This window comes from Condylura cristata, unplaced genomic scaffold (genome assembly GCF_000260355.1).
Source record: "Condylura cristata isolate star-nosed mole 26May11 unplaced genomic scaffold, ConCri1.0 scaffold00011, whole genome shotgun sequence".
Lineage (NCBI taxonomy): Eukaryota > Metazoa > Chordata > Mammalia > Eulipotyphla > Talpidae > Condylura > Condylura cristata.
The window spans coordinates 38757488-38768283 of record NW_004567112.1 but is presented as its reverse complement, the minus strand read 5'-3'; the positions used below and the strand labels follow the sequence as shown (position 1 = coordinate 38768283).

At 45.0% G+C, this 10796-nt stretch overlaps 1 long non-coding RNA gene across 1 annotated transcript in view; it reads left to right on the top strand.

Moving 5' to 3' along the window:
* LOC105853505 overlaps positions 1 to 7330 on the top strand; it is an 11621-nt gene extending 4291 nt beyond the window's left edge. Inside the window, exons 3-5 of the long non-coding RNA XR_001145351.1 lie at positions 3570 to 3641; positions 4853 to 4935; positions 6804 to 7330. This is a non-coding gene — a long non-coding RNA (uncharacterized LOC105853505). The remainder of the gene's footprint in view (positions 1 to 3569; positions 3642 to 4852; positions 4936 to 6803) is intronic.
* Positions 7331 to 10796: the final 3466 nt, after the last annotated feature.

The window sequence follows — 10796 nt, the reverse complement described above, 5'->3', positions numbered from 1 at the left end:
GGCAGACCTCTCCTGACCCGCCCGCTGCTCCCCTCAGCAGTGTGCTTCGTCGATCTGCCTGTTCTGTAACCCGCTCTGTCTCTGGTGAATCCTCTCACCCTGCACATCTCTGGCCTGTATCCCAGTTCTGTACAAATAAATAAATAAATCTTTAAAAAAAAAAAAAAAGAATAGAATAGAATAGAGTAGAGTAGAAGAGAAGAGAATAGAATAAATTCACACATAAGTGAAAACCTTATTTAATAAATCTTTTGTTTTATACAAATGTTATATCCAGGATCATGCCATAAATATGTACTTTTTTTATTCAAATGCATGTGTTTTTATTCAAATTTTGCTCTAATCAAAGTCCAAAATGCTTTTGAGCCATTTTACTCAATGATCTCTAAGTTCTTTTCAACTTTCGGCATCTTGTATCAATGTGTATAGAGATGTTTGATTAACATTAGATGAGATGATGAAATGGACCACAGGAAAGTGGGTAGATGCATGAGTAAATGGATGGGTAGATGAGTGAATGGCTTCCTGGGTAAGTGGGTGGATAAATGGGTGCTTACTGCCCCTCCAAGGTGATTTATCTGGACAAACCAACCCAGCATAGGTGCTCACTGAAACAAATTCTTATGCTTACTCTAGGTTCATATAGCATATCTATTGACATCCAGAGATGTTTTGTGGTGTTAACTAATTCTTTTATTAATTTTTTAAATTTTATGTGCACTTTGCCCCAGTTAGTATATTAGGTGTTATAGATTCACTGTCTAGCAGGAAAAATAAGTTTCCTACTTTCCTGGGGATCTAATTTGTTATACTAGAGACAGACAGCAAAAGAACATAACAATACATCCTTATCAGAGTTTGTATAAAGAGCCTTGGGGGTGCCCTCCCTGTTGACTCAGTGGGTTAAAGTGCAGCACACTGAAGCTAGCCACAGCCACTTCAGCACAAGTTCTATCCTCACCAAGGAGGTGACCCACATGGTGCAGCAGACCTCTCCTGTTTTACCTGCTGCTCCCCTCAGCAGTGTACTTTGTCAATCTACCTGTTCTGCCCCCCACTCAGTCTCTGGTGAATCCTCTCACCACACATGCGCCTTTGACCTGTACCCCAGTTCTGTATGCATAAATAAATAAATCTTTTAAAAAATAAATAAAAGGTTTTGGGGAAAAGTTCGGGGAGCAGGAGTAACAGGAAGGCCTCTTCATGGAAATCACGTTCAGGTTGAGACCTGAAGAAGGAGAATGAGTGACCAAGACCAAGATAAGTGAGAGGCAGGTGCCAGCACACACAGAGGCACTGGAATGTGAAGAGCTGGTGTTTTCAATGAACAGTGGAAGCTCTATGAGGTTGGTATGGGTGGGAGAGAGGGTGTGGGATGAGAGTGGAGTGAGCAGGGGTCCTGTGGCGCTCACTGGTCTTGGTAGTCTTATGTTCTACATGCAATTAGAAGTATGAAAGCTTTTGAACAGGGGATGACAAGATCTGACTTGTATTGTAACATCCCTCTGCCTGCCAGAGGGATTGCCAGAGGGAGGGTTAAAGGGTGCCAAGAATAGCTTGAGAAGAACAGATAGGAGAATGGGATCCAGTCTCCCAGAGGAAAGATGACGGTGCAAGAAGCACAAGGACATAGGACAGTCAGGAGGCAGAATCACCAGGACGTGCCAATGGATTGAATTTGGACACTGAAAGAGAGGTGTCAAGGTTAACACCCTAGCTTCTGGCTTGAGCCATTCCTGGGCGGTGCCATGATCAAGCCACAGAAAGAAACAGGTTTGGGGATAGGGGTGACCAAGAGTTCAGCATGTCCAATATTGTATTTGAGATGAGTGTGAGCTATCCACATGGGTGTCAGTAACAATGCCAACACCTACCTCTTGTTGAGTCACCTTGTGCCAGGCTATGATCCACAATTGACATGCATTTTCTCACTGCAGAAGACAACCTTATGAGTGCACTGCCAAGCTCATGTCAGCTCCATTTTAAGCATGTGAACATGGAGCACAGACTAAATGACTTGCCCAGACTCTCATGGCTTTTACATAGCAGTATTAGAATTCAACTTCTGTCTATCTGACTTCATCCACAAGGGTTGCCACTTTTGTGGCACCCCTGGGAATAAACAGGTAAAGAAGGTGGAGGTTGCAGAGAGGGAGAGTTTTACCCAGCATTACACAGCACCTTCAAGGCATCATATCCCTGCCCACATATCCTGGGGAAGACCGCATGTATAACTTTGACTCAAGCTTTGAGGGAACTCTTGTATTCCATGCAGCTGGAGGCATCCCTAACTTGGCCAGCATCTCCCCAGACTGGCTTTAGTTCATCTGCATCTTCTATAAGTACAGCCACTCATCTCTCTTCTCATGGTTTATTCTAAGAGCATGTGAACTTCCAGAGCACTGCTAAGACAGACACATACTCTTAGCTGCCATGCCTGAGAAAAATATTAAAGCAACAGCATTGGAATGGAGTGGGCCTCGGAGAAGGCTAACGACCTGAGTCAGAAAAGTACTAGGAACAGGAAGATGATTGGGGTGGACAGGAGACGGAAATGGGAGGAGAGGCAGAGAACAGATGCAGTCAGGAATACACCTCTTACTGAGGAGACAAGGGAAGGTGAGTTTATGAGAATCGGTCAGATGGGGGGAACCTAAAAGAAATGTCAAGGGAATTACCTGAATATAGTGCTTGCTGGATCCATATAGTCAAGCATCACTTAGCAGGGATACGAACTGAGGAATGTGTTACTAGGTGATTTCATCATTTGAGCGCACCTCATATTGTATGCTTGCACACACCTAGGCGGGATTGCCTACTGTGCACATGCGCTAGAGAAATGTCTTGTGTGTGATCCATTGCACACTAAAACCTCACTATGCAGCGTGTGATCAGAGCCTCAAATCACAGGTTGGGTGAATACTTAGGAACATCTGGGTTCCTAAGCGGACTGGGTAGGTGGACTCAGGTGCTCCTGGAGTCCAGGCAGGTGAAGGCAGGCAGGTATAGGCTGTGCAGTCTGTGCCACCTAACAGGGCCCCTATACACCAGCTCCCAGTCTTGGTGCTGTGCTATGAGCCAGGCATTGCTAAATCTGATTTTTCAGAAATTCTAGACCTTTTTCTATATTGATTATCTCCAGGAGATTTTTTTTTTAAGATTTATTTATTCATGCATACAGAACTGGGGTACAGGCCAGAAGAGCAGGGGCAGTGAGAGGATTCACCAGAGACAGAGTGGGGAGCAGAACAGGCCAGCTGACCAAGTACACTGCTGAGGGGAGCAGTGGCTTTAGCTTCTTAGTGCTGTGCTTTAACCTGATGCGCCACCAGGGAAGGCCCCTCCAGGAGTTTTAATGTTGAAAACTCATTAAAGAATTTTGAATATGTAAGCCAAATAAAACACCTCTGTGGTCACCAATATACCACCTTTGGGTCACTCCACCTCACACCCCACACCCAGATTACCAGAGTCGTCTCTTGTGTATGCAGCTTTAGAAATAGCAAAAGCCATTTCCTCAGTGCTTCTATTGCATCTTTACCTTTTCCTTTTTTTTTTTTTAAATACAGGTAGAGACCCAGAAACATTGTAGCCTTTGAGGCCCTCCAAGGGAGGTTGGAATAAAAAGACCTTGGAAACAGGTAGACGCATGTAAATGTAAAAGAAGCAGAGGTCATTCATTATGTCTGTTTAACTACTGATTGGACATACAGCATGTCCATCGTGGTGTCCCCAAAATACAGTTTTAGCTTCAGTCCAGATATGTCACAATGTAAGTGGGTTTTTAGGACTCTATTACCCAATATCCCCCAAGTCATTTTTAGCCTCCAACTACTGAACAATCCCTGTTTATCACTGCACTCCTCCTCACCCTGAAGCTCCTGCAAGCTATTTACTCATCAGATATTTACTGAGTACTTACATGGGCTGGGCAATGTCCTTGGGGAAAATGAAAACATAGTTGGATGCTATCACAGAACTTATGTTTGGTGGAGGACAGATATCGATTAAAATAACCACACAATTATAAATGCACAGGTCACATGGAAGAAGGGCACAGAGTTCCTTCACAGGGAGATCAGGGCTTGGCAGAGAGCCTAGGGAAGTCTGCCCTGAGAAAAGTCATCTGGGTGGGATGGGAATTATAAGGGGTGAGCAGAAGCTAACTAGGTGAATATTAGGAAATACATTGGTTTTCTGTGCTGCATATAAAAAATACGAGCAGCAGCTCCCCTGCCTAGCTGAGACTATGTAGGTGTTTTTCATCACTGACCTGGATGACTCTGGAGTTGTGGGGGTTAGTGGGTTGTTAATGACCCTTTCTCTTTGCAGAGTAGCAGAGGCAGCTCTCCTCTCCCAAGTAAGCGTGGTTCATTTCATGAGGAACAGTTGCTTCCCCAAGGCTGCCACCTGTGACTATGCAGACCTCTCTTTTAACAAACCTGTCCCTTTTGGGGATAGCTCTTTCTCCCTGCTTATGTCTCAGCCAGCATCCTTTACTCTTCTTTCCCTTTTCATATAAACCTTACCTTTTGGTTATAAAAAGAAAATAATTAAAAATGTGTTCTTGCACATGCACTGGATCCACGGCGAGGCTGCGATTAAGGTGTAACGCAGGGCTGCATTCTCACATGGAGGCCTGACTGGGGATGGGTTGTCCACTTCCAGATTCAAGTTATTGGCAGGATTCATTTCCTCATGATGGTAGGACTCGTGGCTGCTTATTATGCAAAACCAGCAAAAAAGAGAGAGGTGGAGGGATTCTAGAGTGAATTTCTTAGCAGGATGGAGCCTTATATAACATCACCCCTGGAGTGACACTTATTCACTGATGCCATATTCCTTTGGTTAGCAGCAGATCACAAGTCCCATCCCATCAAGGAGGTGAGGATTACAAAGGTCATCTTGATGTCCGTTCTACACAGAGAACTACAGGTAAGTGGATTGGCATGTGCAAAGTGGATTCCCTGTGGTGGGAAGGAGCATGGTCCATTTGATGAGGAAAAAGAGCACAGAAACGGAGCTGGACATGAGGTCAAATCATAACTGGCTTTCTTTTTAGTTTTCTTAGATTTATTTATTTAAGTATACAGAACTGGGTTGTAGGCCAGAGGGGAGGGGGATGGTGAGAAGACTCACCAAATAGAGTGGGGAGCAGAAGAGGCATATCTACTGAAATAGACTGCTGAGGGGAGCAGTGGGTGGGTCAAGAGAGGTCTGCTGTGCCATGTGGGTCAGCTCCCTGGCTGGGACTTGAATTCGTGCTGCAGTGGCTGCAGATAGCTTCATAGTGCTTGCTTTAACCTGTTGTGCCACCAGGGAGGGCCTATAGTTGGTTTTCTTTAAGACTCAAAGAGGAGTGGAAAGCCAAGGAAGAGAAAGTAGAAAAGATGCAATCCAACATACACTGCCAGTCCATTGCTCTCCCAGGGCTTTTGAGCCTAATTCACTCTAGGCAGATGAATAAACTCATGTATATCCAGCCAAGAAACTTGGATTCAGGAAATTGTCACCAAGACAACTGAATCCCATGGCTAGATGGAAGCTCCGTGAAGACTATTCTTGTTCACCCCTGAACCAAGAGCTGGGGCCGTACAAGAGACCGAATGGCTATTTCTGGATGAATTAGATGGGAGCCAGGTAGCTTGTCCAGAGGCTTCATGGAGAATCTCCAGTAACTGAGTTAGAGTCTACCATACTGAATGCAACAGTGCCACCCAGTCCTCATAAAATGATTCCCACTGAAAACCCTGGACTCCAACAAGAGAAAGTGGAAGCCCCTGATGGCAGAGCACTTCTTGCCTTAATTTGGGAGCACCACCCTTGGCTCCCACACTCTGTACAAGGTGTGCCTTGCCTTTGGCTGTGGCCAGCACAGGGTGTGGCACACCCTGCACACCCTGCACTGCTCCTGACAGTACATTTCCATTTCAAAAGTGCTCTCTCTGCTCGGAGCTCAAGCTCTGGGAGCCAGCACCTGCACCGGTGGGTGTGGCTTTAAGTACACTATCCACTTCCTCTCTGCAGGCCAGTGCTAATAGAGAAAGGGCTGCACCCAGAAAGAATCTTCTACTAAATATTGGCATGGAAAGGGCGAAAGACAGGAACGACTGGTGTTGGACTGTAATAAGACAGATAACAAGCTGACTTCAGGGAGGTCTTTATCATGTCTGAGCCACACCTCATTTTCTGAAGTCTACAACTACAGTCTTTTGTTGTCATTACCCAACAAGACCTCCAAGGGAGGAAATGCTGAGCCTGGAGCTCTGGCCCCTCTGGAATGTTCCACAGTCACACTTGCTCACCCCTCTTCTCCAGCCTCATCAGCTGCTAGAATCTTCTTGGGTCTGATGAGTGCTTAATCATGATTCCATTGGCTCTACCTTGGCTGGACCTGACATTTCATCCTCAGAAGAGCACTCTGTGAATGAGGGCTTCCTCCTCTCATTTCCCAGATTTTCTGAACAGGCTCAGAGCTCATGGTCCTGCAGCAAACAGGTGGGGGAGGCAGCACTTGAACCAAAGTGTGTCTGATGTCAATACCTGTGCATGGTGAACTGTTCCCAGCCACAGTGAGAAACCAGAAAAATTCTAGCGATACAACAGGTAATCTTAAACCAGCTAGTGTTTCTGGGGTGGTTTCCTCATCTGTAAAGTGGCCATAATAATCCCCACCTCGTTTGGCAGTTAGGCGGACCAGAGATAAGATCCTTGAAAGACCTCGTACAGCACCTGACTCAGCCTATAAAAGTTATCTGTTATTGTTATCACCCTCTGAACACATTTCCTCGTTTATATTTCAGGAACTCGGGAAATGGATGCTGTTCATCCCCTGGGAGTTCAGCAGATGTGATGATAAAGAGTGGATGCCCAAGGGGTACCTTGCCCTCTTTACAGTGCAGGAGACCAGCGGGGCAGGGCTATGGAAGGTGGCCCATCGCCAGCTTGAGCACCGGCCCCTGTCCATGGGTCCTGGCTGTGTGACCCTCTTTGAGTCTCCTTTTCTCTATCTGTGAAATGAGAATAACAAGCAGCCTGCCTCCATCACAGGGCTGTGGCTCCGCTTAAAAGAGATAATGGCCTAAAAGTGCTTTGTAAAGTGGAAGAGTTTGATCCAAAAGGTAAGGGGTGATTATCCTTGTGATGATACAGATCTAAGTGGGCAGCTGCATTACTGAGGGTGGAGACCAGCTCCCTCTGGCCCTGGGAAAAAAGAACCGGATGGAACACAGGTATTAGGTGTGTGCTGGGGAGTTAGAAGGAGTGAGTTTGGAGAAGCCACGTGGCTAGACACTGGAATAATATACTCTAGGGAGGACACTCCTGGACTGGGGACACCCGGGCTGCTTCTACGTTATGAAATTCCAGTTATATTAATAAAGTTAAAGAAAGTTCTGCCCAGGGATGGTAGACTTTACAGTCCATTGGTTCTGAATCTAGGGGTACTGTGTCTTTGGGATCACAAGTGCACCAACGACCTCCCAATCCCCCACTCTCTACACAACCTTATTCATAGATAATACCCGATCTGTATATGTGAGGCTCTCTGAGTCCCCCATGGTAAGTCCTGTAGGGAAGCAAAGAGATACTTTTCTTTTAAATTCTCATCTGATAAACAGATTGTGGTACATCCATAAATGGAATGATACTCAGTCACAAAAATGAATGGACTGCTGATACAAGCACCACATCATGCTTTGTGAAGTCAGACATGAAATAGCACACAATGTGTGATTCCATGTGTATAGTTCTAGAAAAGACAGAGCTAACATGCAGTGCTAGAGAGCAGGTCAGTGATTGCCTGAGACTGGCACTAGGGCTGGGGGTATTGACTGCTAAGTGGTACAAGGGAACTTTGGGGGGTTATGAAATGTTCTATTGATATATCTTATGTGTGGTGGTCTTTACAAGAGTATAAACATTTGTGAAAATTCATTGGCATGCACACTTGACAGGCATGCATGAAAATTGATAAAAGCAAGTCTCATCTGGGGCCCTCCCTGGTGGCGCAGCAGGTTAAAGCACAGCACTGAGAAGCTAAAGCCACTTCTTCATGAGTTCGATCCCTGCCTGCCCCAGAGGTGACCCACATGGCGTGGCAGACCTCTCCTGACCTGCCCGCTGCTCCCCTCAGCAGTGTACTTCATCCATCTGCCTGTTCTGCTCCCCACTGTGTCTCTGGTGAAGCCTCTCACCACCCCTGCACCTCTAGCCTGTACCCCAGTTCTGTGTGCATAAATAAATAAATCTTAAAAAAAAAAGTCTCATCTGAATAGGCATCTGGTCACCCCAGACTTCTCTGCCCACAACTGTGTCTAATGCTTTTATCTCAGCCTCCACAAAGGCATGCTAGCATCATCTCAACACACATGGACCACAGATTGGGTCTGTGCCAGGTCCCACAGGAGGCGAGGTGAAGAAAGCCAGTCTTTAACCTGAAAGAGTTAGTAATCTTGCAGGGACCAAGGGAGTGAGCAGACAACGCGCACCCAAGGTGGGTGACCACAGGGCACAGGGAGCTGTGGGAGCTCAGAGGGAGGGACCCCAACCTGGCTGGGGAGAAGAAAGTTCAGGAAGGATACCCAAATAGAGTATTAGATTCTAGCTTAGATTGTAGGGTCCACTGGACTGTCTTGTTTACTGCCCTCCTCCTCCCTCAGAAGATTCTACATACAGTGGGGCTCATTAACTGATGAGTTGATGGTCTGCATAGGCAAAGGTGGGGAATCTGCTATGGGAAGACAAATCAAGTCTCCACCTGCTTTTGTAAATATGTCACGAGTGGTTTAAGGATGTTTGGGGCAATGACAGTTGACATATACAATGGCGACCCACATGCCACACCATGTAACTTTAGATGTGGAGATTGTGGACAGACACTGTGACATTCACATTGTGGCAGGTGCATGGATACCTCTACTAGCTTCCTGCTGGTGTGCCTTCTACTACTGCAGAGGCTGGAAAGCTAAAAAAAAAAAAACCAGTGTTTTCCACCTTTCCTTGCAACCTAGTTCCCAAATGTATTTCCAGTTGCACCAAACACATGCCATCATACAAGACTTGAATTCCGAATTGAGTTAAGTAGGAGGGAAAAGTAGTGTTGCTGTATGGATCTAAGAGGCACTGTATGGCATTGAAGCCCATAATCTGAGAAGCTCCCCTCTCTGACAGGGTGTAGGGCTGTAGCTAGGATAGAAGCTACTTATTCCCTAGTTCACTGACTGGTCCAAGCAACATCTCTCCTGGAGATTCACTTCCATAGTATGCCAAGGGTCACTTCTGGAGGTCCAGCCAGGATTCATTCCTGGCTGATTCATCCAGGTAACCTTCTAACCTGAAAGGTAGGGGCTTAAAAACATGCAGAGAAAGTAAATTTAAAGGAAATAGAGACAATGCAAAATGCAAAGGACAATTTCAGAAAAAACAGTATTTCAGGGATATCAAAGATTCTGTGCCATGGCAGACTGTTATGTTGGTGCTTCCAGTGAACTATAGTCCCTGAGAGATGGATTCTAGTCACTTTCCATATGGAGTTTGGCTTGATTGTGTGGCTTGCTTTGGCCAAGGGATAGTTACAAGTGTGGTGCAGTAGGAGTTTATCAGTGTTTGCACACTGGGCTTCTCCTGTTAAACATTTACAATCATAGTGACTTTGGGCAAGAGTGGCAGTTTTAAGATATGTCCACAAATTCCCTGATACCCTTAAGAGGTGGAGTCTAAGTCACCCTCTGCTAGAATACCAGCGGTTCTTAGTGATTTGATTCTAATAAGTATAATATGCCACAAGTGACAGCCTGATATGTGACTTCCAAGGCTGGGTCAGAAGATTAACTGTAGCATAGCGCTTATTTCCTCTCTTGGTTCCACACTCTGGAAGAAGCAGCTGCCTTGTCCTGAGGTCAGTCAAGTAACATTCTGGAGAAGTACCTGTGAGGAGAAACTCAGCCCTCCTGCCTCTGCCATATGAGAGATTTGGGACCAAATCTTCCAGCCCTAGTCAAACCTTCAGATGATTAAGACCTCGCAGACATCTTCACTGCAAGTGGCTTTCACATTCCTGACACCAAAAACCAAATATAATAAGTATGTATTTTTTAAAGCTGTTTGGGGGTAATTTTGTTATGCGGCCATAAATGATGAATACACCAAGTTATTCAACTTCTTTAAGGCTCAGTTCCCCATCTCCAAAATGGATATAAAATTGAAGACTACTGCAGAGGGCTGTTGTTAGGAATATATATAGCAGTGGTGTATAAAAAGTGGTAGGGAAGAGTGGGAGATAGTAATCACCCTTGGATGTTAGTTGCTGTGATTGTTATTATCAGGTTGAGTCTAAAAATATCTGCTAATCTATAGTGACCTCATTATCTTGAGTGCCTTACCTGGGAATGTATTTCCATAGAGAATACCAGTTTAAGAAACAAGTTTTGGACATGACAATTCAATGTGCTAAGAATAGCCTTTTCAACCAGTGGTGTCAGGTCAACTGAATATCTTCTTTTAGAAGACTGAAATTGGATCCTTACCTCATGCCATATGAAAAAAAAAAAAAAACTAAAAATGGAGCAGTGATCAAAATGCAACAGCTAAAGCTATAAACCTCTGATAAGGATACGCGATATATTGTTTCAGGTAGTTCTGGTGCCAGGAATTGGGAAAGTAGGAGAAAGTGACATCCTAAATTTTCCTGCTCAATTTTTTTTGACTCATCGTGTATACATTGCCTATACTTAATTTTAAGCAACAAAATGTAAAATCACACTTTTTTTAGATGTACAGGAACAAAAGTTGGCTCA